The sequence below is a fragment of the Dama dama genome, chromosome 21 (genome assembly GCF_033118175.1).
Source record: "Dama dama isolate Ldn47 chromosome 21, ASM3311817v1, whole genome shotgun sequence".
Lineage (NCBI taxonomy): Eukaryota > Metazoa > Chordata > Mammalia > Artiodactyla > Cervidae > Dama > Dama dama.
In genome coordinates, this window is record NC_083701.1 from 54,012,879 (window position 1) to 54,040,701 (window position 27,823).

Genomic DNA, 27,823 nt, shown 5'->3' on the forward strand with positions numbered 1-27,823 from the left:
GAGAACATATAGTAGCCATGTGATAAATGAGGTTTTATCTAAGGTTTGTCTCACAGTCCACTGGCATCACAGGTGTACCTGGTGATCATTTCTGCAGTTCCATAATATTTATTTAGTATGGAAATACTTGGTAGTTGGCACATTCCCTGTACTGAATATTTGACCTGTGGATTATATCATAGTGGGTAAGGCCAAGGGAAATATCTAAAGCTTTATCTCCTGTAACCAAGATAATAAATACTACATCAGGGGAGGAGAAGGATGCCATATGTTTGTTCCATCTCTTAGAGCTCCCTATCACATGTCCATTTAATTCTCCAGTCTGGCCCATGAAGAAATTAGATTAACTCTAGACTACCGAAAGATCAACCAATGATAAAAACCTGCCCACAGCTGTGTGAGTTGTCATTTTGCTAGAGCAGATTAATATAGCCTGAGGCACTTGCATCATTCCTATCAAAGAAGAGGATCAGAAACAGCTGGTATTCTGGTGGAACAGAAAACAGTACACAGCTATAGTTCTGAAATTGCAATAGCTTAACTTTTCTGCTCTCTATCATAAGACAGGGCTTCTCTGGTGGCTTAGTCAGTAAGGAATCCACCTGCAATGTGGAAGACCTGGGTGTGATCTCTGGATTGGGAAGATCTCCTGGAGGAGGGCATGACAACCCACTACAGTATTCTTGCCTGGAGAATCTCCATGGACAGAGGAGCCTGGCAGGCTACAGTCCATGTGGTCAGAAAGAGTCGGACATGCTGAGTGACTAAGCCTAGCATCATAAGATAGTCTAAAGAGATCTGGATCATCTAGACATCCTACCAGAACATCCCAGGTGTGGAACATGCTGCCACCAGAGTCTGAAGGACCCTATCAGGGTTTGTTAGGAAAGCACGGTACAAAATCTGTCCTTTGATTTGGATAGGATGAATCAGAATGCCCCTGACCACTGTACCCCTGAAAACTTTTACTGATGTTCCAGGCCTCTAGATGTCTGCAGAGTTTATCCCTCCAATGTCTGGATCTCATGTGTTTTACCAAGCCGACTAAAGCTTTATCCACTTCTTGTGTATCTGACCTAGTTATTGTGGTGGCTTCAACACAGTCAGGTCTGTATGGCACACATGGCAAGATTTCTTTCACCTCAGCCTGAACCTCCTGCAGAAACATTCCCATAGGCTGCCAGTTTTAACTGGCAGCCATACGTGAGGATGTACTGAGCACATGACATCACCTTGATCAACTATATAGACAACGTTTTGCTTAGTCATGAGGTTGAGCAGGTCTAGAAACAATTAACTGTAAGATGGAAGTGATACATCCAGGATTGAACAGGAGTGGGATTAGAGGGCACAAAAAAAGTGTATAAGCAGGTAGTGCAGGCTTTCATGTTATTCAACACTGATGCACTAGCAGCCTTCTTTCAACTCATACTTAAGGTCTTATAGAGTACCTTTAGCGACCAGCTAATGGAGGAAGAAAAGTCTGAGTTCTTGACAGATGAATCACTTTGGTATTTGGATGCAAGTCTACAATATACAATGACTGTCCTCAAGGCTTAATCAGAGGTGACCCTGCAAGATATAGGAGAGGATGACCCTCTTGAAGGACCATGCATGGATATGTTATCAACTTTGTTGGACAGAGATCTTACCCAACATTAGGAGATTAACAGAAAGTGGATCCTGGACAGTGGAAATGTCATTGCTGCTTGATCACAAGTATGGAAAGAAAAAGATTGGAAATTTGAAGACAAGGAAGTCTGAGATAAAGGCATATAGATGGTCATATGGGAATGGGCACAAAAGTGGATTGATTTATTTGTCACATGTTAATGCTCACCAGAAAGTAACCACCATGGAAAGTATACTAAATGACCAAGTATACAAAATTACTTAGGCAGGGCTAAAACTAGCATAGAGCATGTGAGGTACCTAGGATCCAAAAACACAAGGAGACACTTTTTTCTGTAACTCTGCACTGACCAGTCCTTGAATGCATGCCTTCTTAAATTTTGTGCCTCAGGCACTTCACTTAATCCCCCTAGTCAATGGATGTAAGACTTTGCCATTGTCTGCATGAATGGATTAGTCACAGTAGCTAAAATGAATTTGACAACATAGGCTCCAATTTACCAAGGCTGATCTAATTACTGCTGCTGTGTTTCTAGCCAGCTAGCCACAGAGACCAATAGTAAGTCTCTGGTATGGCATCATCCCTCAAGTTGACCAATGGGCCACTTGGTGGTGACTGTTGAGCTCCTTCCATCTTGGAAGAGCCAATGATTCATTTAAGCAGGGATCAGCACACATCATAGGTAGAGGTTTGCATTTTCAGCTTATAGAGCCTCAACCAACACGATTCTCTGAAGCTATATGACATGTCTAACCTACCAGCACAGGATCTCATGAGAACAGGAATTCATTTTAGAGAAAAAGAGGTATGGAAGTGGATCCATGACAATATAATCTACTGGTTATATAACATACTGCACTACCCAGAAGATGCTACCTGAGTGTTGGAAATGGTCTTACAGAGGCATAACTTAAGTTCTAGTTTAGAGGTGATACTCTTATTGGGATGGGATACCATCCTCCAGGTCACTGTATATACCTTAAGTTAAAGAACTTTATATGGAACGATGTCTTCCATAGGAAGAATATGATGGTTCAAGAATTAAGGTGTAGAAGCAGCAGTTGCTCTACTTATCATCATTCCCACATTCCCAATGACCAATGGTAGGAATTTATGCTTCTGTCCTGACAATTCTGCACCCTTTTAGGTTTATAATTCTGGTCCCTTAAGGGAGAATACTTTGGTGAGGAGGCAGGGAAAAGTTATGATTGATGTCTGGGCACTTCAGACTTCTTGGGTCCGAAGGTCATCAAACAAAAAGAGGGAGTCACCATCTTGGCAAGGATGTTTGACTCTGATCATCAGCAGGAGGAAGGGCTGCTACTACACTTTGGAGGAATATTGTTGACACCTAGTAATCCATTTGGGCTCACTTGGTACTTCCTTGTCCAGTTTTGATGGAAAATGACAATTCTCAGGCAAACGCAGTCTGAAAAGTACATGGCAGTCAGCCAAGACTGCCAGATGTACTGAGGATAAGGGAAATTTGAGATGGGAAGTAAAAGAAAAAGACAATGAGTCTGGTTGAGACCCTTAGAGCAGCTGCAGCTGCAGGATTAATAGCCAGCACCATTGCTCTTCCTTTTCTAAGTTTTCCTGAGGAAGAGAGGCCCACCAGAATCCTGGAGGAGCTGCTGTCTGAACACGACAAAGGAGTGGGTGAACATAACATGGTGATGCACTTCCTGGTTCCCTCTTCAAGGAAGGACTTGTTCATTCAGCTACTGTGAGGACTGCTGGAAGATAGCTTAAAGTTGTCAGTCCCTTTGGGGATTGCTTCAGCTGCACAGAACTGTGTCCCAAGGATTACTGATTGAGGCAGTGGTACAAAGGGCCAGCCAATTTAGCCCAAGACAGAATAAATCTGAATAGGTGGTAAAAGCTATCTTTGGGCCAACATGACTTCATTTGCTCAATTTTGCTTCTTTCCCGTATCTGCCAAAGGAGTTGAGGAGTTGATCCCAAGGGCACTCCTTAGTAAGCCTTCCCACCACTGAAATTATCTATTTCTGACACTTATCTATTGCGCTAAATAGAACAATCAATTAATTACAATAACTAGTTGACTTTTTTTATTGATTTCGTAAAATCAATGTTAAACTTTTGGAAGATCATTCTATCCTATTGTGAATGCTATTATAAATTCAGTTAAAGAGTTCACCATTAGAGTTATTTGTTTTATGGGGAAAAATATGAATACAAATTTTGGTACAGCATAGCATCATTGTAGAAAATATTAATGCTCAATAAGAAACTCATAACACAGAAATATACTTGAAATTCATTGTATTATATGTTTAACTGAGTGGTTGGCAAATTTGTGTCTTGCAAAAATGCCAGATAGTAAACATTTTAGACTTCGTGGGCTACATAGTTTTTTAAACAGCTACTCAACTCTGTTATTTAGTGCAAAAGCAGCCATAGGCAATCTATAAACAAAAGAGCATGGCTGCATTCCAATAAAATTATATTTATAGAAACAGGCGGAGTTCCAGATTTGTTCAGAGGGCTTTAGTTTGCCAGTCTCTGTCTTAATTCATTAGTATCCAAACAAGTTCTAAAATTTTATCAATCAAAATAGAACTTCTGCTTAAAATTTAAAAATGCGTTTATATAAACCAGTAAGAGTACTGAAGCTAAAAGTTTTATTTTAATGAAACTAAGATACCAAGGAAACATTTCATGCAAAAATGGGCTCAATAAAGGACAGAAATGGTATGGACCTAACAGAAGCAGAATATATTAAGAAGAGGTGGCAAGAATACACAGAAGAACTGTACAAAAAAGATCTTCATGATCCAGATAATCACAATGGTGTGATCACTCACCTAGAGCCAGACATCCTGGAATGTGAAGTCAAGTGGGCCTTAGAAAGCATCACTACGAACAAAGCTAGTGGAGGTGATGGAATTCCAGTTGAGCTGTTTCAAATCCTGAAAGATGATGTTGTGAAAGTGCTGTAGTCAATATGCCAGCAAATTTGGAAAGGTCAGCAGTGGCCACAGGACTGGAAAAGGTCAGTTTTCATTCTAATCCCTGAGAAAGGCAATCCCAAAGAATGCTCAAACTACCGCACAATTGCACTCATCTCACATGCTAGTAAAGTAATGCTCAAAATTTTTCAAGCCAGGCTTCAGCAATACGTGAACCGAGAACTTCCAGATGTTCAAGCTGGTTTTAGAAAAGGCAGAGGAGCCAGAGATCAAATTGCCAATATCCGCTGGATCATCGAAAAAGCAAGAGAGTTCCAGAAAAACATCTATTTCTGCTTTATTGACTACACCAAAGTCTTCAACTGTGTGGATCACAATAAACTGTGGAAAATTCTGAAGGAGATGGGAATACCAGACCACCTGACCTGCCTCTTGAGAAACCTGTATGCAGGTCAGGAAGCAACAGTTAGAACTGGACATGGAACAACAGACTGGTTCCAAATAGGAAAAGGAGTACGTCAAGGCTGTATATTGTCACTCATTATTAGAGAAATGTAAATAAAAACTACAATGAGAAATCAGGTCACACTAGTCAGAATGGCCATAATCAAAAAATCCACAAACAACAAGTGCTGGAGAGGGTGTGGAGAAAAAGGAACCCTTTTGCACTGCTTGTGGGAATGTCTATTGATACAGTCAATATGGAAGACACTATGGAGATTCCTTAAAAAACTAGGAATTAAACCACTATACAATCCAGAAATACCACTTCTAGGCAAATATACTGAGGCAACCAAAACTGAAAAAGACACATGTGCTCTAATGTTCATTGCAGCACTATTTATGATAGCTAGGACATGGAAGCCACCTAGGTGGCCATTGACAGATCAATAGATAAAGAAGTTGTGGTACATATATACAATGGAATACTACTCAGCCATAAAAAGGAATGCATTTGAGTCATTTCTAATGAGATGAATGAACCTAGAGCTCTATTATACAGAGTGAAGTAAGTCAGAAAGAAAAAAAAGATTTTTTTTTTCAGAAAAGGAAAAAAGATTCCATTTATATGGAATCTAGAAATATGATACTGATGAACCTATTCATTGGCCAGCAATGGATATGCAGATATAGAGAACAGACTTGTGGACAAGGGCAAGGGAGAGGAAGGAGGAGGTGAGATAAATGGAGAGAGTAGCATGGAAGTATATACACTAACATACGTAAAACAGATTGCCAATGGAAATTTGTTGTATGACACAGAGAACTCTGTAACAACCTAGAGGAGTGGGAAAGGGTGGGAGGTGGGAGGGAGGTTCAAGAAGAGGTTCAAGAGGCAGGGGACATATGTACATTTATGGCTAATTCATGGTGATGTATGACAGATATCAAACCAATACTGTAAAGCAATCATCAATCAAAAATAAATTTCAAAAATAATTTAAAACAAATTCATTACTCAAAAAAGAGAAATAATGCTGAAAATTTGCCAAACCTGAGGAAGGATATGTATAGTCACATACATGAATTTATAGAACTTGGGCACAAATCAAAATCAAAACTGATTTTTCTGTATCATTTTTAGATGAGTAAATATTATTATTATTATTATCTCTGGGGCCCTTTCTGGCCATCTAAGTCTACTTTTCACACTTGTCATTTTACTAATCATACTTACACATGAAGGAAACTTTGTTCTTCTAACTCTCTTAAGGTAGATGATTCATGATTCAGCTGCTGAACCTCACAATGAATTCATTGTATGTTTAGGGTCTGGATTTAACAGAATCACTCCATCAAAGCCCTCCCTAATCCTTACAGGCAGAAGCTAGCCCTCTGTTCCCTTTTCTGAACCATCTTGTATGTACTTCTTTTTTGTAATTATCAATTGACTTTACTTATTTTTTTCTATCCTTCTAAATTGTGAGATCCTGAAAAACAAGTAATCTTGTCTTGTTAATATGATCTCTGTGATCATAGTCTTATCCTAGTCCGAGTCATGTACATAGGCATCCAACATGTGTTTTTTCCATGAAGGATAAGAATAAGGGATGAATAAATGCATGAACAGTTTGCTCCACACAATTGCAAAGACTGTAACATCATGGGAAACTTTAAACATCTAATATCCAGTTAGAAGAGTCTCAAAAGACTGAATTTATTACTAAAATCATATACCATCATCACAGGCAAGGACCAAACAATATAGCTTTTAACAAAGAAATAAACAATGTAAACCTCCCTTTATAGTAACTTCGTGAGTAAACATTTAGTGATGCATAAGTTACACACACACACAGACATGCACAAACATATACACAGTGTGGAGAGAAAGAGAGAGAGTGAAGTCACTCAGTTGTGTCCAACTCTTTGCAACCCCATGGACTGTAGTCTACCAGCCTCCTCCATCCATGGAATTTTCCAAGCACAAGTACTGGAGTGGGTTGCCATTTCCTTCTCTAGGGAATCTTCCCGACTCAGTGATCAAACCTGGGTCTCCCACATTGTGGGCAGACACTTTACCGTCTGAGCCACCAGGGAAGAGACATAGTGTGTAAGGGATATTTGAATCCTTATTAGTGATTTCTTGGGAAACCTGACAAAGTGAGTAATTTTCCCTCTGACATGGGGTAAAGTGTGTGTGAAAGAGGGGTGAGTGAGATGGTGATAGAGGGGAGGAGACAGAGACAAAGATAGAAACAGAGACATAGATAAGACTTATGTTTTTTCTTCTTGCACATGTGATTCTAATAAATCAATGGTTACTAAAACACATGTTTGTGGAGAAATCTTAAAAAAAAAACCAAAACATATTTTCTATTTGCTCCAAACTAATAAAACAAACAGATGTGCAATTTTATTATTCTAAGAGGCAGATGTTATCTTCAAAACATCGCTCTTACTAATCATAATAGTCATTAAATTCCCATAATGATCTCCACTACTTGTACTGTTCTGCCTAAAAATGGATCATAAAATAAATGTAATTTACAATGTAGGATAATAGGGTTGACTGTTCAGTTTAACAAGCATCAAGTTAATGAAACGAAGGGCATGAATGTCACCTCCTCACAAACCCAGGAGAATTGCTTCTTTTGATGGTTTGAAGCTGCTGTTCCTTGTGCTGTAGTCAAATCATATCTGCATATATCAAACTCATTTATTCCTTCCAGTATTAATCTCTCACATCCTCCTGCTCTTCTTCCTATCTCTCCATTTTCCTTTCCCTTTTCTCTATCACTTATTCTCTATTATAAACTAGGTACAGTTTTAGACCAAGGGCTTACAACAAAAAAATAGAATACTTCTTGTTTTCAATATGCTCAGAGTCTAGCTAAGGAGAAGTTCACTAAACAATCATTACCATATAGGTTGAAATGCTCCTATAGTAATATATCCAGAGAAGTAAACAAAAAATTGACCTGAGGGTAGGATTAAGAAGGCCTCACAAAGGGAATTCTCCTTAATCTTTGTCTTAATAGAAGGGCTTTGAAGGAGTGATACTTCTCTAGATACTTCATTACTATCTTTCTAGAGTATATTACAGGGCCCTTAAATACACCTTACACACCAAACAATTAAATGAATTAATTTTTAGTTAGAGAATATGGTAAGTGCATAATGAGCCAAAAATGACAAAGAAAACATAAAAACATTTGATTTTTAAAGATGATGAGATTATAAGTAATTTTCCTGTGGGCTTTTTTAAAAAATGATATTTATTGATTATTTCTGGGAGCAAAATATTTTGCTTTTTTCAAAAGTCTTACTGTTTATTAATTTTCATTCTATTTTTTCTTGTAGTTGTTTATCAAAAATATTTTCCAAGTTGCTACAAAGTCTTCACATTTTTTTTTTTCTTTTTACAAATGGATGTATACTTTGGGTTCCTTCATCACTTACCTAACCATTATTATTTTTTTTTTTTAATCTTTTTTTTTTTATTAGTTGGAGGCCAATCACTTCACAACATTTCAGTGGGTTTTGTCATACATTGATATGAATCAGCCATGGATTTACACGTATTCCCCATCCCGATCCCCCCTCCCACCTCCCTCTCTACCCGATTCCCCCGAGTCCTCCCAGTGCACCAGGCCGGAGCACTTGTCTCACGCATCCCACCTGGGCTGGTGATCTGTTTCACCATAGATAGTATACATGCTGTTCTTTTGAAATATCCCACCCTCACATTCTCCCACAGAGTTCAAAAGTCTGTTCTGTATTTCTGTGTCTCTTTTTCTGTTTTGCATATAGGGTTATCGTTACCATCTTTCTAAATTCCATATATATGTGTTAGTATGCTGTAATGTTCTTTATCTTTCTGGCTTACTTCACTCTGTATAAGGGGCTCCAGCTTCATCCATCTCATTAGGACTGGTTCAAATGAATTCTTTTAATGGCTGAGTAATATTCCATGGCGTATATGTACCACAGCTTCCTTATCCATTCATCTGCTGATGGGCATCTAGGTTGCGTCCATGTCCTGGCTATTATAAACAGTGCTGCGATGAACAAAGTAATCTTGAGAAAGAAGAATGGAACTGGAGGAATCAACCTGCCTGACTTCAGACTCTACTACAAAGCCACAGTCATCAAGACAGTATGGTACTGGCACAAAGACAGAAATATAGATCAATGGAACAGAATAGAAAGCCCAGAGATAAATCCACGAACCTACGGACACCTTATCTTTGACAAAGGAGGCAAGGATATACAATGGAAAAAAGACAACATCTTTAACAAGTGGTGCTGGGAAAGCTGGTCAACCACTTGTAAAAGAATGAAACTAGAACACTTTCTAACACCATACACAAAAATAAACTCAAAATGGATTAAAGATCTAAATGTAAGACCAGAAACTATAAAACTCCTAGAGGAGAACATAGGCAAAACATTCTCTGACATAAACCACAGCAAGATCCTCTATGACCCACCTCCCAGAATATTGGAAATACAAGCAAAACTAAACAAATGGGACCTAATGAAACTTAAAAGCTTTTGCACTACAAAGGAAACTATAAGTAAGGTGAAAAGACAGCCCTCAGATTGGGAGAAAATAATAGCAAATGAAGCAACAGACAAAGGATTAATCTCAAAAATATACAAGCAACTCCTGCAGCTCAATTCCAGAAAAATAAATGACCCAATCAAAAAATGGGCCAAAGAACTAAACAGACATTTCTCCAAAGAAGACATACAGATGGCTAACAAACACATGAAAAGATGCTCAACATCACTCATTATTAGAGAAATGCAAATCAAAACCACAATGAGGTACCATTACACGCCAGTCAGGATGGCTGCTATCCAAAAGTCTACAAGCAATAAATGCTGGAGAGGGTGTGGAGAAAAGGGAACCCTCTTACACTGTTGGTGGGAATGCAAACTAGTACAGCCGCTATGGAAAACAGTGTGGAGATTTCTTAAAAAACTGGAAATAGAACTGCCATATGACCCAGCAATCCCACTTCTGGGCATACACACTGAGGAAACCAGATCTGAAAGAGACACGTGCACCCCTAACCGTTATTTTTTATTTATCAGTATTATGACTGAATAAGAAAAATCATTATCAGTAGATTTCCATTTCTGGGATGGGAGGAGGAGAAGCAGTGCAGTTGTCCTCAATATCTGTGGGTTTCATATCAGCAAATTCAACCAATTATGGATTGAAAATAATTGAAAAATATTACAGAAATTTTCAAAAAGCAAAACTTGAACTTGGCATATACCAATAACTATTTACATAATGTTTATCTTGTGTTTACAACTACTTATATAGCATTTACATTGATTGATAAGCAATCAAAATCACTGCGGATGGTGACTGCAGCCATGAAATTAAAAGATGCTTACTCCTTGAAAGGAAAGTTATGACCAACCTAGACAGCATATTCAAAAGGAGAAACATTACTTTGCCAACAAAGGTTCGTCTGGTCAAGGCTATGGTTTTTCCAGTGGTCATGTGTGGATGTGAGAGTTGGACTGTGAAGAAAGCTGAACGCCAAGAAATTGATGTTTTTGAACTGTCGTGTTGGAGAAGACTCTTGAGAGTCCCTTGGACTGCAAGGAGATCCAACCAGTCCATCCTGAAGATCAGTCCTGGGTGTTCATTGGAAGGATGATGCTCAAGCTGAAACTCCAATACTTTGGCCACCTCATGCGAAGAGTTGACTCATTGGAAAAGACCCTGATGCTGGGAAGGATTGGGGGCAGGAGGAGAAGGGGACGAGAGAGGATGAGGTGGCTGGATGGCATCACCGACTTGATGGGCATAAGTCTGAGTAAACTCCGGGAGTTGGTGATGGACAGGGAGGCCTGGTGTGCTGCGATTCATGGGGTCGCAAAGAGTCGGACACGACTGAGCGACTGAACTGAACTGAATCTAGAGATGATTTAAAATATGCAGAATGATGTGCATAGGTTATATGTAAACACTATGCCATTTAATAAAGGGACTTGAGCATCCACAAATTTCAGAATCCCTGGGAATCCTGAATCAATCCCCTGTGAATACCAAGGGATGACTGTATGTGTACAGTTCATTGTGGCTTCCACTTACACATGTCCAGGAAGCCATGTCTGATTTGCACCCTCTCAATTTTCTTGAGGGTCACTAAGTGCTATGAAAAGCTTTGAAAAAAAAAAAAAGATATTATGTACCTTGAATAATCTCCCCAACCCAAATCACATTTAGGTCAAGAGTTCTTTAATTAGGAGCAATAGTAGCACCATAATAACCATTGAAATTGTAAAAATTTCATGAATAGAAACATCAACTAAATAGAGTCAGGAGACCAGAAAGGGGAGCTCTCACACCCGGTGATGATAGCAGAGCCCAAAAGGAAGAAAGAAGACTCCTCTTCTTTCCTGGAATAGACAGCAACTGAAAAGACATGGACTCTGCTTACTCTAACCCTCCCAATTTTTTCTATTGTGTGAACGAGTTCTTTCTCCCTAGCTGTTTAGGGATTTGCATGTGGCTTCTGCTTCCCTGGTGGCTCAGATGGTAAAGAACCTGCCTGCAATGCAGCAGACCTTGGTTCCATCCCTGGATTTGGAGGATCCCCTGGAGAAGGAAATGGCAACCCGCTCCAGTTTCCTTGCCTGGAGATTTCCATGGACAGAGGACCCTGGTGGGCTACAGAGGGTCTCAAAGAGTCGGACATGACTGAGCAACTAACACACTTTCACACCACAGTTGCAGACCCCAGAATGAAATTTTTTTGCTGATCCTGAATAAACCCATTTTTTTTTTTTGCTGGAGAAATATCTGGCAGTATATTTGTTTTAAGTCAACATTTTATTGGTCCATACAGGGATCCAGAGAAGACCCTGATGGCTCCAGGGGTGGTGAATATATAAGTGTAGTACCCACAGTGAGCTCATTGTTGCTTATTGCTTTTCTTGAAAACCCCTCAGTTTGAAGGTATGTTTCTCCTGGACTTGAGCTTCTGCCCTTTTTATATTTTTAAGCTCCCCAGGTTTTAATCAGAATCTATTTTAAGGTTTCACTCTTTCTGGTTAAAGCCTTGCTCTGTATGGGACTATTCATTGGGCACTTCAGTCTAATTTGAAGTCAGACTGTTCCAACTGGAACTGGTTCAGCCTTTGACCAATTCCTTTGAGAATAGGGGCTGTTTAATCAGAACCATGCCAATTTAGCCTTCAGTTTATTCCTCAGGAACAGGGGTTCTTCTATAGAAACTGAGCTGAGAAGCTTTTGGGTTGACTCCTCCAGGACTAAGCTATTTTCTTAGAACTGCCTGATATTAGGCCTGCAGACTGGTTGAGATATTTGAAGTGTTTAAGCTGTTTGAATTGCAAGCTATTTGAGCTGTTCAGGCTATTTGAGTTGAGCTGTAAGCTGTCTGAGCTGTTTAGGCTGTTAAAAAATTATTCTTTTAATCTAGAGATAAAATTTTGAGAAATGGGATTCTAGCTCTCCAGATATTTTGAGGGCACCCCATCTACAGGGACTCAAATCATTCTATGTTTACAAACCACAGTTCTTTCTCATATATATTTCTGACTAAACAGGCTGACCTGATGAAATTTGGCATATTAATGGCTATTATGGAGAACTTTTGAAATCCTCAAACTTACTTTTCTTAAAACCAAATTGGACCACCATAGCTCTAAAATTTCAAAAGCTGAATAAAATGCCTATTTTGATTGGTATTTTGAGCTTTCAATGCTCTTAGAAGCCTAGAATTGCTTCTCTGAAAAATAAGATTTTAAGATTAAGTGAGACAAACATATAATTAGAGAAATATAACAGGGCTTCTGAAGCCCTGTGTTCCTCTTCCTTGGCTTTTTGACTCAGGCCCAGCTTTGCGCCATCTCACTTTTTCCTTCTGTGCTACCTATGCAGCTGCAGCCTCAGTTCCCCATACTCATTCTCACTAAACAGCTCTTTTTCTCTGAAACTCTCCTCACTCCCTTTTCATCTGAGCTTATCAAAACCTGTCTCTTTAAAATTAAGCCTTCTGAGGATCCAGAGGCTAAATCCTTAATTTCTTATAATCCCTGAACTGAAGAAAGCAATAGTCAAAGATTGTACCAAAGTAACTGAAGATTCTCACTGATTTGCTGAGGAATTTAATATAATCATTCAAACTTATCAACCTGGTTTTTCTGACTTGTATCAGCTAGTTCTTATGTGTGTGAAGGCCAGGCCCAGCATTGGATGAAAACTAATCGGAAAAATCCTGAAAAATTTCTAGAATTAGAACTGGGAGACCAGCTCAGGATCTGCAATTGCTAGGTGACTTCATCAAGCAGTTCCCAGGGCTTTATCAAAATCTGTTGAACAAAATTAATGCTTCAGTAAAAATCTGTTAAGCCTGTTCATGACTGTTACAACTGACTTCAGATTATTTTTAAAGAAGTTTCTGGTCTTCCTCTAGATGTTAAGGTAGCTCTTAACTCTTTGTTTATTAATGAGCTGAACCCGCACCTTTTCCTTACAGTAAAAAGGATCATGATGGAATGGGAAACTATGTCTACTCCAGATTTAGTCAATCTGGCAAGCCAGCTCTCTTGCTTTCTGTTAATAGATGAGTCACCTGAAAGGAAGACTGCTAAGACTCTTAATGGTCAACTCCAGTTAATAAAGACCCTTAACAAACCAAAATCTTCCTAGTTTCTGCTATTATTGCAAAGAGCCAAGGCATTGGAAAGAGGTTGTTACAAATTTAAGCACTTCAGGCAGCTTCAGCCCTCTAACCAGTCTTTCTAATGTCCCCACAATTCCCAATCCTGGGGAGCTGAGGAATTATGGGGGGGTCTTCCTAACCCCTCTCTTGATCAGCCTGGAGAAACATGCTCTTTTGGTATTAATTGATATCAAGGCTGCACTCTCAGTGCTCAGACCCACTACTATAAGCAGCAGCTGCCCTGGAGTACTAAAACAGTTTCGAGTGGGGATTTCTAATGAAACGCAGGGGGTTCCTGTCTCTGAACTTATTCACTTTTGTTTAGTCCATTTGAGACATGCACACCTTTTCCCGCCTTAGTTCTTTTGCCCCTATCCATTTATTAAGCCAAGACTTCTTAGAGTAGAATCATGCTGGAATTTTTCCCAAAAGAGGGAAATAATTCTAGAATTTAAACAACAGACATCAAAGTAACCAACCGGGTAAAATTAAATGACTCTTTGACATTTTTTATTTGTTTCATTTCTGACAGTACTAGAGATGATTCTGAAAACATTGATTGTTTTGTTCCTATTGAATCAGCCACTGCTGTCCTTAAAGGCAAAATCTCCAACTGATATTGGTAAAATTCATAGCATAACTCCCATTACATATCTAATAGATCCCTCAAAATCTCTTTCCAGAACTAATCAATACTTTATACATAAAGCAGACTCTAGAGGTATAATGCCCATGATAGAAGATTTCAAGGATCAAGGCCTCATTATCCTTTGTAACAGTCCCTATTTCACCAGTCAGAAAACCTAACAGCTGAAAATAAAAGTTTATCTAGGACCTCTGAGCAATAAACATTGTCATCCCTTGACACCCTGTTCTTTCTAACTTTCATAAGTCACTAACACCCATTCCTACCGCTCCAAATTTTTTAACTGTAATTGACTTATGCAGTGCCTTCTTTAATATTCCAGCTGATGAAGCTAGCCACTACTCTTTTGCTTTCACTGGGGGAATATAAACAATGCCCTGGACAGTAATGCCTCAGGGTCTTACCTAGAATCATTCTTACGTATCACAAATCCTGCAAGTTGGTCTGGATGATATAAAGTTCCAGAGGGGTTCTACTTTGTTGCAATATGTGGGTGATTTGCTTCTTTGCACTTTTTACAAGCCTCCTCACAGGAAGAGAGCACCTACTTGCTAAAGCTTTTAGCCTTAAAAGGGCATGAGGTTGCCAAGAAAAAATTGCAGTTTGATCTGATTATCAGAACAAGGGCTACACTTGGGTCCAGTCAGACTTCAGGGTGTCTTAAGTTCCCCAAAACCCAAAACTAAGCAACTACTGAGAAGTTTTCTTGGGCTAGTTACTGCCAAAATGGATTTCAAATTTCTCTCTTATGGCCAAACCAATGTGTGTTTTACTAAAGAGTAACATCACTGACCCAGTTTTATGGGGTGAACTAAATGGCATAGCCTTCAAAGCCCAAAGGAGGGTTTGATGAACCCATCTGCCCTTGGACATCCCAGTTATCAGATTCCTTTTTGTATATGAAAAGGAAGACGATGCCCTTGGGGTACTGTCTCAAAAACATGGGGACCACATTTGACCCATAGGTTATTATAGCCAGTAGTTGGACCCTGTGATATGAAGATACTCCTGTCTTAGAGATATTACTGCCACTGCCCTTTTGGTCAAGGACACTGAGAAAATCACTGTGGGTTCCCCTTGAGGCATTTTGTACTTCACACAAAAGTTCTGAATTCTCATCGCAAACCCTGTCTGGAACTTCACATCATCTGGAAATCTGAAAGTAAAGAGTTCCTAGAACTGAAGCAGATGACATCTGATGAGATAGAGTAGGATATAAAGACCAGGCCTATTGAAAGTTTGTCATGGAACCTTTGATCAGGATATAATGTTTCCAATGATCGCCGATATCAATGATCTTGATAACGCATGGACTTTAGATAAAAGGCACCTGAGAGTTCTCTCTCCTACCCCTTCTAGTTACTTGAATATGATCTCAGAAGATTTCCAATCTGTGTCCTTTCCCTCTGACAGGATGCACCACACCTAGGAAAGCTCTTTCCTATCATTTAGGAACAAAAAGTCCATGAAACTGGAAAAACCTGGTTTCTGTGATGCTTTCAGAGATAGATCTTGATCAAAAGGGAGAACTGTAACAAATTAACAAGTGAAAACCTAATTACTATACTTAATTGGAGTCTGGAGACCAGAAGAGGGAGCTCTCATGCCCTGTGATGATAGTTGAGTCTAATAGGAAGAAAAATAGACTCCTTTCCTGGCAACAACTCAGCCAATGAAAAGCATGGAACATCTTATCTCATCTCTTGTCTCCAAACTGGGGTTTCATTTCATTGGATTTCCTGGTTCCCAGGCATTTAGACTCAGATTGAATGGCAATGCAGACTCAGACATTGCAGATGACAATGTAGGACTTCTCAGTCTCCTCCATTCATGTGAGTCAATTCCTATAGTTTTTGTTTCTCAGGAGAACCTTGACTTAGAGGCTTATAGGGAAGATGGTGATATTGGAACAAGAATCGAGGGCTGGCAAACAAAAACTCTGGTGGGTACATGAGAGATTCTAGAAAATCTATGTACAATAAGTGACGGAGGTCAATTAATAGAAATTTAGTCAAATCAGATGCAGGGAAAAAGCAGAGAGAACAAAAGGAGCCCAGAGCTCTGATGGGGCAGAAGTAAGGGCAGACAGAAGGGAAGGGAAGGAAGGTGAAGGCTCTGTGGAACTGTAAGTGCTCTTATACAAACTGGTTGCTCCAGTCACTATAGGTTTGAAAGAGGTTTATTTTTCTCTTAGTTACATAATGTAGAAAATGAAAATGATAACAAATAAAATATTATACAGAGTCTCAGAACTTCTGAGTTGAGATTCATATCTAATAATATTCTGATTGGTGACCCAAGTTTTGAGCTGAGCAAAGGACTGTAGGTAGGTAAGTTAGGTGCTTTTCTCCATTTATAAAATGGCTCTACTGCTTCACAGTAATTTATTTGGGCAAGTCTTTGACATCTCTTTTGTTTGTTGGCTTTTGGAATGGGGAGTCACTTCCCCCATAAATCTCTCCTCTGTTCTCTGATGGGTATTTCTCTCATATTTTCTCATCACAGCCCATATTTCAATTAGAACAGTATTTATTACACTGTATTAGCTTACTTGTCTGTATTTCATCTTGTCTGTATGGGTGCATTAGTTTCCTAGGGCTATGATAGCACAGTACACAAACTAGGTGGCTTAACAGAAAATTTATTATCTCATAGTTCTGTAGGCTAGAAGTTTAAATGTATTTATTTTACTTTTTGACCTCATCTCACAGCATGTGGGATCTTAGTTCCCCAACCAGGGATTGAAAACCTGTCCCCTGCAGTGAAAGTGTGGAGTCTTAACTGCTGGACCACCAGGGAAGTCCTGAGGTTTAAAATCAAGGTGTCAGCTGAGTTCTCTGAAACCTATATAGGGGTGAATCTTGCCTTGCCATTTGTAGCTTCTGATGTTTGCCAGAGATATGGACTTTTGGACACGGAGGGGGAAGGAGAGGGTGGGACGAATTGAAAGAGACATATATACTGACATATATTCACTACCATGTGTTAAGTAGATAGCTAATGGGAAGCTTAGTCACGTATGGATGTGAGAGTTGGACCATAAGAAGGCTGAGCACTGAAGAACTGATGCTTTCAAACTGTGGTGCTGGATAAGACTCTTGAGTGTCCTGGGACAGCAAGGAGATCAAACTGGTCCATCCTAAAGGAAATCAGCCCTGAAAATTCATTTGAGGGACTGATGCTGAAACTGAAGCTCCAGTACTTTGGCCATCTGCTGCGAAGAACTGACTCATTGAAAAAGACTCTGACGCTGGGAAAGACTAAGGGCAAGAGGAGAAGGGGGCAACATGATGAGATGGTTGGGTGGCACCACTGACTCAGCGGACATGAATTTGAGCAAGCTCTGGGAGATGGCGAAGGACAGAGAGGCCTGGCATGCTGCGGTTCAAGGGGTCACAAAGAGCCAGACACAACTTAGGCACTGAAGAAAAACAACAGTGGGAAGCCGCTGTATAACACGGGGAGCCCATCCCAGAGCTCTGATCACCTGGGATGGCGACTGGGCAGGCGGCTCGGGAAGGAGGGGGAGATATATATATATACACACACACACATATGTGTATATATAAAGTGAAAGTCACTCAACGTGTCCAACTCTTTGCGACCCCATGGACTATATAGCACATGGAATATTCCAAACCAGAATACTGGAGTGGGTAGCCATTCCCTTCTCCAGGGGATCTTCCCAATCCAGGGATCAAGCCCAGGTCTCCCACATTGCTGGTGGATTCCTTACCAGCTGAGCCACCAGGGAAGGCCAAGAATACAGGAGTGGATAGCCTACCCCTTCTCTAGGGGATCTTCCTGACTCAGGAATCACACTGAGGTCTCAGGTGGATTTTTTACCAGCTGAGATGCCATATACAGATAGAGATATCTATATCTATCTCTATACACATATACATACTGTGGCTGATTCACATTGCTGTACAGCAGAAACCAACACAACACTGCAAAAAGATACCCTCCAATTAAAAAATAAAATAATAACAAAGAAAGAAACCCTTTACATTCCATGACTGGAAGATGCATCATTCTAATCTCGTCTTCTGTTGCCACATAACCATCTTTTCCCTGTCTCTCTCCTTTTCTTATAAAAGGACACCAGTCATATCGCATTAAGCACACACCCTACTTCAGTATGACCTCATCTTCTTAATTGTTGCATCTGCAATGAGTTTATTTCCAAATAAGTTCACATTCTAAGGTACTGAGGGTCTACACCCCCCTTTCTTGGGGGGTGGAGAGGCACAATTCAACCCATAACAGACTACGAGGATTGTGTCTACTTTATCTTGTTTACATTTGTATCCTTAGCAATTACCCCATTGTCAAGCATATAGAATATGTTCTATTAAAATTTTGATGCATAAATGAATGTATGAACAGGGAAATAAGTTTGTACTAAGAAATCACATTCCATTCTCAAATTAAAGAAATTCATGTAGAGAGGGTAGAAAATTCTAAGGCCCTTCAAACTTCACAGTTCTGTGATTCTTTAGTCTCAACACTAGTTTGGTTTCAGCTATTTAGAAAAGGTCTATAAATAGAAATTGTGAACCAATTACATATATGTAAATCCCAAATAGACAAGATGTATTTAAATACCAAAAGGATATCCTAGTACATAAATTTGTATGTCTATTATTTGAAATTTTAGGGGATTTCAGGGGTCTTTGCCCTGGGATCTTAAGTTGACTTGTTTTTAGGCTACTTAGGAGAGGGCCAAAGAATCAATTTGAGTTGTAAGACTGACATCTTCTGGCTAGCACTGGAGAGTGCAGAAAGGTTGAAACAGAAAGGGAAATAAATGGAGTCATTCTGGGTTTAACTGTTAAACATTGGAGAGGAAAAAAATTAATATGTATATATATATGGAAATAATAGAAAGATATTCACAGGTACACAAATGCATTTTTTTTAGAGAGAGAGAGTGAGCATATAGCTCATAATATATATTTTGTGGGGTTCACCAGAATTGATTTGGTCTTAAAGAAGAAAGTGAGGGAAAAATATTACACAAATGAAGAGACCATTCAGGAGCTGAGCATGAGGAAATAGATTGAACACAAATATTCCCGATGAAAGACTAATGCTCTGGAGCTCTTATAGGAGATGCGGGAAAACTATGAGAGTCTCTTTGCCAATTGGACTCCTGTTTTGCTGTGGTCCCGAGGCAGAGCTGTGGTTGGGTATGAGAGGTCTTACTAGGAGTTCCCATTTGTACTTTCTGCCATGTATGACTGGATCCCTTGCCCTGATTTCAGGAATACCATTGGGATAATTAGTCTTTCCTTTTTGAGACATGTGTGTCCTTTCTTACCGTCGAACTTATTCCCCAGTTTGTTGTTCTCCGTCTCTCCACACTGTTTCAATTTTTCTTTCATGATGCTGCAGTGCAGGGTGCATTTCAGAACACAGAGGTGTCCTGAGTGTCCCTGATGCCTCTGTGCTAGCCACATCATTCCCTGCTTCTCTCCAGTCTGAAAGGAGGACAGGAAGAGAAAGAGAGAGCATATAGAACTCATCAGTCATTTAAACTATTGAGAATCGTTCATAGGTTGGGGGTGAGAGACGGAGGGGTTACAAAGTGATCAGCATGATGGACTACGTTTATATCCTTGGAGCAGTGGAGACGGATTCAAGTGAAAAACTGGAAAGAATTAACAATTAATTATCTAGTCATTATTGTGGTAAGTGCTTCTAAGGACATACAGGGTACTAGAAAAGTATATAATAGGGAGTTCTGATCTAATTTAAATGGAAAGAAATATTTTCTAGACATAGAACATTTAAGCTGGTATAAAATGAGTAAGTGTACTTTAGCTAAAGGAAAGGCAGCATAAAAACAGAGACAAAAGCACATATTGAAGCACTTATACAAGAATAGCAAACAACAAGAATCCTCTTACAGCTCTGTGTGCCAGGAACAAATTGATAATTTCATATATATTATTTGATCCTCATAACAACAAAAGTGTCAAGCGGGTACGTTATTACATCCATATTATACATGAGAAACTGAGTACTTTGTCTAAGATCACAGAGCTAGTAAACGGCCAATTGAGAACTGAGCATAGACAGTCCAGCTCAAGAATCTGGATGCATAAAGAATGGAGAAAGGTTGCAGTGGCTGGAACTTGAAGAAGGAGAAGTAAGAAGGGACCAGGTCCTGTTGGGCCTTATGGCTATGTTAAAAGAGTTTGGCTTTTAATAGTGGTTGAACACTATTGACAGATAACTAAGTGGGGATGTAGCGAGGTGGATCTTGCTTTTTGCTAGTCAGTCTGGCTGCATTATGGACAGAGAACTTGACAGGCTCCCTCTGAGATTAGCAGGAGAAAAATACCTTTCCTAATTGTCTCCATGTTTGTTATACTCTGCAAAAACAGCATTGTTATTTAACAGTCAACACTATGGCATAAGAGAATAAAGTGTCTGCACATATTGCTGACACAGGAAAGGTTATCTAGTGTTTTTGTTGCAGGGCTGCACCCCACAGGCCTACAAGGCCTATATTTGCCTAGCTTCAAGACTGAAGAAAGGCTGGAGTTAGCTACAGAGACATCAGTGATTTAATGGGTGGGGAAGCTTACTTGTCTGAAGCAAGGTCCTGGAGCAACAGCCCACTGTGTGCGGCAGAGAGCAAGCAGGACATGGCGGCCGTCTTCTCTCTCTCCAGAGATTGCGGGTTACAGGAGGAACTGACACCAGGTGGGCTCATTAGCTACCAGGGAAACCACCAGAGGGGCATGCCCCTCCCCTCCCCTTTGATGAGAACAATCATCAGCTGGGGCCTGGGGGCAAGTGCTTAGCAAGGTTAGTCAGGAGTTAGGGTGTAGGTGAAGCAGGCACTGGTCCGGCGGGAGATGTAGAGATAACAAGAGACAGCCATGTTGGGTGGCCTGACTATTCATTTGCGCAAAAGATATTGAATATTAGATATGAAAGAAACGGAAAAAAATATGTCATCTGCATGCCCATGTGTACAATGCATGTGTGCTAAGTCGCTTCAGACGTGTCCAATTCTTTGTGACTCTACGGACTGTATGTAGCCCGCCAGGCTCCTCTGTTCATGGCATTCTCCAGGCAGGAATACTGGAGTGGGTTGCCATGCCCTCCTCCACGGTATCTTCCCAACCCAAGGATTGAACCTGTGTCCCTTGTGTCTCCTACATTGGCAGGTAGGGTTTTTACCACTAGTGCCACCTGGGTTGCCCTCAGAGCGCAATATTGACACTTATGATGTAATAACACATGATAGGGTCACACTTTGCTGTTGCTGTTCAGCTGCAGTTCAGCATCCATCCTTCCAGTGAAAATTCAGGATTGATTTCCTTGAGGATTGACTGGTTTGATCTCTTTGTAGTCCAAGGAACTCTCAAGAGTCTTCTCCAACACTGCAATTCGGAACATAAGTTCTTTGGCACTCAGCCTTCTTTGTGGTCCAACTCTCACATCCCTACATGACTACTGGAAAAACCATAGATGACTAGATGGACCTCTGTCAGCAAAGTTATGTCCCTGCTTTTTAAGACATTGTCTAGGTTTGTCATAGCTTTCTTTCCAAGGAGCAAGTGTCTTTTTAATTTCATGGCTGCCAGTCATCGTCCACAGTGATTTTGGAGCCCAAGAAAATAAAATCTGTCACTGCTTCCACTTTCCCCCCTTCTATGTGCCCTGAAGTGATGGACTGGATGCTATGATCTTAGTTTTTTGAATGTGGAGTTTCAACCCAGCTTTTTCATTCTCCTTTCACCCTCATCAAGAGGCTCTTCAGTTCCTCTTCACTTTCTGCCATTAGAGTGGTGTCATATCTGAGGTTGTTGATATTTCTCCCAGCAATCTTGATTTTCCAGTTTGTGATTCATCCAACCTGGCATTTTGCATGATGTACTCTGCATAGAAGATAAACACTCAAGGTGACACTAGACAGTCTTGTCATATTCCTTTCTCAGTTTTGAACCAGTCCATTGTTCCTTGTCTGGTTCTAGCTGTTGCTTTTTGACCCGCATACAAGTTTCTTAGGGGACAGGTAAAGTGGTCTGGTATTTCCGTCTCTTAAAGAATTTTTCACAGTTTGTTGTGATGCACACAGTCAAGGGCTTTAGTATAGTCAATGGAGCAGAAGTAGATGTTTTTTCTGGAATCCCCTTGTTTTCTCTATGATCCAAAGAATGTCAGTAATTTGATCTCTGATTCCTCTACCTTTTCTAAACCTAGATTATACATCTGGATGTTCTTGTTCATGGACTGCTGAAGCCTAACTTGAAGGATTTTGAGCATAAATTTACCAGCATACGAAATGAGCGTAATCGTGTGGCAGTTTGAACATTCTTTGGCATTGCCCTTTTTTGGGATTGGAATTAAAATTGACCTTTTCTAGTCCTATGGCTGCTGCTGAGTTTTCCAAATTTACTGACACACTACACAATACATATAAGAAAAAAATTTATTTGTGATTGTAGATAGTTTCCTGATAATTCCTCTATGCAGATGTAAGGCAAACAACTTGAGATACGATTTGCAAGGAAAGATGGATGTCTCATATCCAAGGATTCAATGAACTTGATGATTTTGAACCTCATTTCCTCAATCTTGGAAGCTGATTCAATGTTACAGGTAACACTAGCCTATATACAAAGCTTTTTAAAAAAAGTTTAGAAGCAGTAGAATCTCTGTAACAGCTCTTCAACTATTACTTAATTGAAGGTTTGGTTATGCAGTTATCCTAGCAGAGACGCAAACTTCTTAAAAGTAGGTACCATGTCACATAACTCTTCTTTTCCATACTATCTGATTTAATACTTTTCCCTTGCACCTGGAAAAAAAAAAGCATAAATGAATGAATGAGTGGTGAATTAACAAATGAATAAAGAATGTTGTCAAATGATTGAAGCTACACTTTATTTTCTTTAGGTATGCTCATAGATTTCTATGGATATTCAGCAAACATAGCTTGAGCCTTGTTAGTCATCAGTTCACAGTGAATGCAAATCCCTGCTATATTTATAATCTGTTTCACAGAGGACTAGAGAGGTAAAAATAGAAAACTCACTTTCTGCACAAAGAGGTCTGAATGCTGTAGTACATAAAGGATGTGCAAGAACAGAGTCTGCTGAGTATTGAAAATCAGTAGGTAATTCCTAACAGGCATTTCCAAAATTTTTTGAAAGTTGGATTTCGTTTGTCAAACATATTATTAAGGTTAAATTTAGTCAAAATTAACCCACTGTGTATAGCTGGAAGACCAATGAAAACCAAGAGGATTACAGACCTGGCATCTTATAAGTAGCCCTAACACCTAACCAAGTAACTTTAAAAGGATATATACAGCAGCTTTAAGTTTCTTTTTGAAAATATCATTATGGAAAAATTTCTATTTTATAATTATTTTGATAAAAAAATCTTTATTCTTCAAAGTGTTAAAAAAAATAAGCTGCTGTTTGAGTCATTAAAATAAACTTTGTTATGCATTGTAGCTGAGTTTGTTTCTTCTTTTTTTTTTTTTTAAGTTTTTTTTTTTTTTTTTTATTATTATTATTTTTTTCCAGTGGGTTTTGTCATACATTGATATGAATCAGCCATGGATTTACATGTATTCCCAATCCCGATCCCCCCTCCCACCTCCCTCTCCACCCGATTCCTCCGGGTCTTCCCAGTGCACCAGGCCGGAGCACTTGTCTCGTGCATCCCTCCTGGGCTGGTGATCTGTTTCACCATAGATAGTATACATGCTGTTCTTTTGAAATATCCCACCCTCACATTCTCCCACAAAGTTCAAAAGTCTGTTCTGTATTTCTGTGTCTCTTTTTCTGTTCTGCATATAGGGTTATCGTTATCACCTTTCTAAATTCCATATACATGTGTCAGTATGCTGTAATGTTCTTTATCTTTCTGGCTTACTTCACTCTGTATAATGGGCTCCAGCTTCATCCATCTCATTAGGACTGGTTCAAATGAATTCTTTTTCATGGCTGAGTAATATTCCATGGTGTATATGTACCACAGCTTCCTTATCCATTCATCTGCTGATGGGCATCTAGGTTGCTTCCATGTCCTGGCTATTATAAACAGTGCTGCGATGAACATTGGGGTGCACGTGTCTCTTTCAGATCTGGTTTCCTCAGTGTGTATGCCCAGAAGTGGGATTGCTGGGTCATATGGCAGTTCTATGTCCAGTTTTTTAAGGAATCTCCACACTGTTTTCCATAGCGGCTGTACTAGGTTGCATTCCCACCAACAGTGTAAGAGGGTTCCCTTTTCTCCACACCCTCTCCAGCATTTATTGCTTGTAGACTTTTGGATAGCAGCCATCCTGGCTGGCGTGTAATGGTACCTCATTGTGGTTTTGATTTGCATTTCTCTAATAATGAGTGATGTGGAGCATCTTTTCATGTGTTTGTTAGCCATCTGTATGTCTTCTTTGGAGAAGTGTCTGTTTAGTTCTTTGGCCCATTTTTTGATTGGGTCATTTATTTTTCTGGAATTGAGCTGCAGGAGTTGCTTGTATATTTTTGAGATTAATCCTTTGTCTGTTTCTTCATTTGCTATTATTTTCTCCCAATCTGAGGGCTGTCTTTTCACCTTACTTATAGTTTCCTTTGTAGTGCAAAAGCTTTTAAGTTTCATTAGGTCCCATTTGTTTAGTTTTGCTTTTATTTCCAATATTCTGGGAGGTGGGTCATAGAGGATCTTGCTTTGATTTATGTCGGAGAGTGTTTTGCCTATGTTCTCCTCTAGGAGTTTTATAGTTTCTGGTCTTACATTTAGATCTTTAATCCATTTTGAGTTTATTTTTGTGTATGGTGTTAGAAAGTGTTCTAGTTTCATTCTTTTACAAGTGGTTGACCAGTTTTCCCAGCACCACTTGTTAAAGAGGTTGTCTTTTTTCCATTGTATATCCTTGCCTCCTTTGTCAAAGATAAGGTGTCCATAGGTTCGTGGATTTATCTCTGGGCTTTCTATTCTGTTCCATTGATCTATATTTCTGTCTTTGTGCCAGTACCATACTGTCTTGATGACTGTGGCTTTGTAGTAGAGTCTGAAGTCAGGCAGGTTGATTCCTCCAGCTCCATTCTTCTTTCTCAAGATTACTTTGGCTATTCGAGGTTTTTTGTATTTCCATACAAATTGTGAAATTCTTTGGTCTAGTTCTGTGAAAAATACCGTTGGTAGCTTGATAGGGATTGCATTGAATCTATAGACTGCTTTGGGTAGAATAGCCATTTTGACAATATTAATTCTTCCAATCCATGAACACGGTATGTTTCTCCATCTGTTTGTGTCCTCTTTGATTTCTTTCATCAGTGTTTTATAGTTTTCTATGTATAGGTCCTTTGTTTCTTTAGGTAGATATACTCCTAAGTATTTTATTCTTTTTGTTGCAATGGTGAATGGTATTGTTTCCTTAATTTCTCTGTCTGTTTTTTCATTGTTAGTATATAGGAATGCAAGGGATTTCTGTGTGTTAATTTTATATCCTGCAACTTTACTATATTCATTGATTAGCTCTAGTAATTTTCTGGAAGAGTCTTTAGGGTTTTCTATGTAGAGGATCATGTCATCTGCAAACAGTGAGAGTTTTACTTCTTCTTTTCCTATCTGGATTCCTTTTACTTCTTTTTCTGCTCTGATTGCTGTGGCCAGCACTTCCAACACTATGTTGAATAGTAGTGGTGAGAGTGGGCACCCTTGTCTTGTTCCTGATTTCAGGGGAAATGCCTTCAATTTTTCACCATTGAGGGTGATGCTTGCTGTGGGTTTGTCATATATAGCTTTTATTATGTTGAGGTATGTTCCTTCTATTCCTGCTTTTTGGAGAGTTTTAATCATAAATGAGTGTTGAATTTTGTCAAAGGCTTTCTCTGCATCTATTGAGATAATCATATGGTTTTTATCTTTCAATTTGTTAATGTGGTGTATTACATTGATTGATTTGCGGATATTAAAGAATCCTTGCATTCCTGGGATAAAGCCCACTTGGTCATGGTGTATGATTTTTTTAATATGTTGTTGGATTCTGTTTGCTAGAATTTTGTTAAGGATTTTTGCATCTATGTTCATCAGTGATATTGGCCTGTAGTTTTCTTTTTTTGTGGCATCTTTGTCTGGTTTTGGAATTAGGGTGATGGTGGCCTCATAGAATGAGTTTGGAAGCTTACCTTCTTCTGCAATTTTCTGGAAGAGTTTGAGTAAGATAGGTGTTAGCTCTTCTCTAAATTTTTGGTAGAATTCAGCTGTGAAGCCATCTGGTCCTGGGCTTTTGTTTGCTGGAAGATTTTTGATGACAGTTTCGATTTCCTTGCTTGTCATGGGTCTGTTAAGATCTTCTATTTCTTCCTGGTTCAGTTTTGGAAAGTTATACTTTTCTAAGAATTTGTCCATTTCATCCAAGTTGTCCATTTTATTGGCATAGAGCTGCTGGTAGTAGTCTCTTATGATCCTTTGTATTTCAGTGTTGTCTGTTGTGATCTCTCCATTTTCATTTCTAATTTTGTTAATTTGGTTTTTCTCTCTTTGTTTCTTAATGAGTCTTGCTAATGGTTTGTCAATTTTGTTTATTTTTTCAAAAAACCAGCTTTTAGCTTTGTTGATTTTTGCTATGGTCTCTTTAGTTTCTTTTGCATTTATTTCTGCCCTGATTTTTAAGATTTCTTTCCTTCTGCTAACTCTGGGGTTCTTCATTTCTTCCTTCTCTAATTGCTTTAGGTGTAGAGTTAGGTTATTTAATTGTTTTTTTTCCTGTTTCTTGATGTAAGCCTGTAATGCTATGAACCTTCCCCTTAGCACTGCTTTTACAGTGTCCCATTGGTTTTGGGTTGTTGTGTTTTCATTTTCATTCATTTCTATACATATTTTGATTTCTTTTTTGATTTCTTCTATGATTTGTTGGTTATTCAGAAACGTGTTATTTAGCCTCCATATGTTTGAAGTTTTAACAATTTTTCCCCTGTAATTGAGATCTAATCTTACTGCACTGTGGTCAGAAAAGATGACTGGAATGATTTCAATTTTTTTGAATTTTCCAAGACCAGATTTATGGCCCAGGATGTGATCTATTCTGGAGAATGTTCCGTGTGCACTTGAGAAAAAGGTGAAGTTGATTGTTTTGGGGTGAAATGTCCTATAGATATCAATTAGGTCTAGCTGGTCCATTGTGTCATTTAAGGTTTGTGTTTCCTTGTTAATTTTCTGTTTAGTTGATCTATCCATAGTTGTGAGTGGGGTATTAAAGTCTCCCACTATTATTGTGTTACTATTAATTTCCTCTTTCATACTTGTTAGCGTTTGCCGTACATATTGCGGTGCTCCTATGTTGGTTGCATATATATTTATAATTGTTATATCTTCTTTTTTGATTGATCCTTTGATCATTATGTAGTGTCCTTCTTTGTCTCTTTTCACTTCCTTTATTTGAAAGCCTATTTTATCTGATATGAGTGTTGCGACT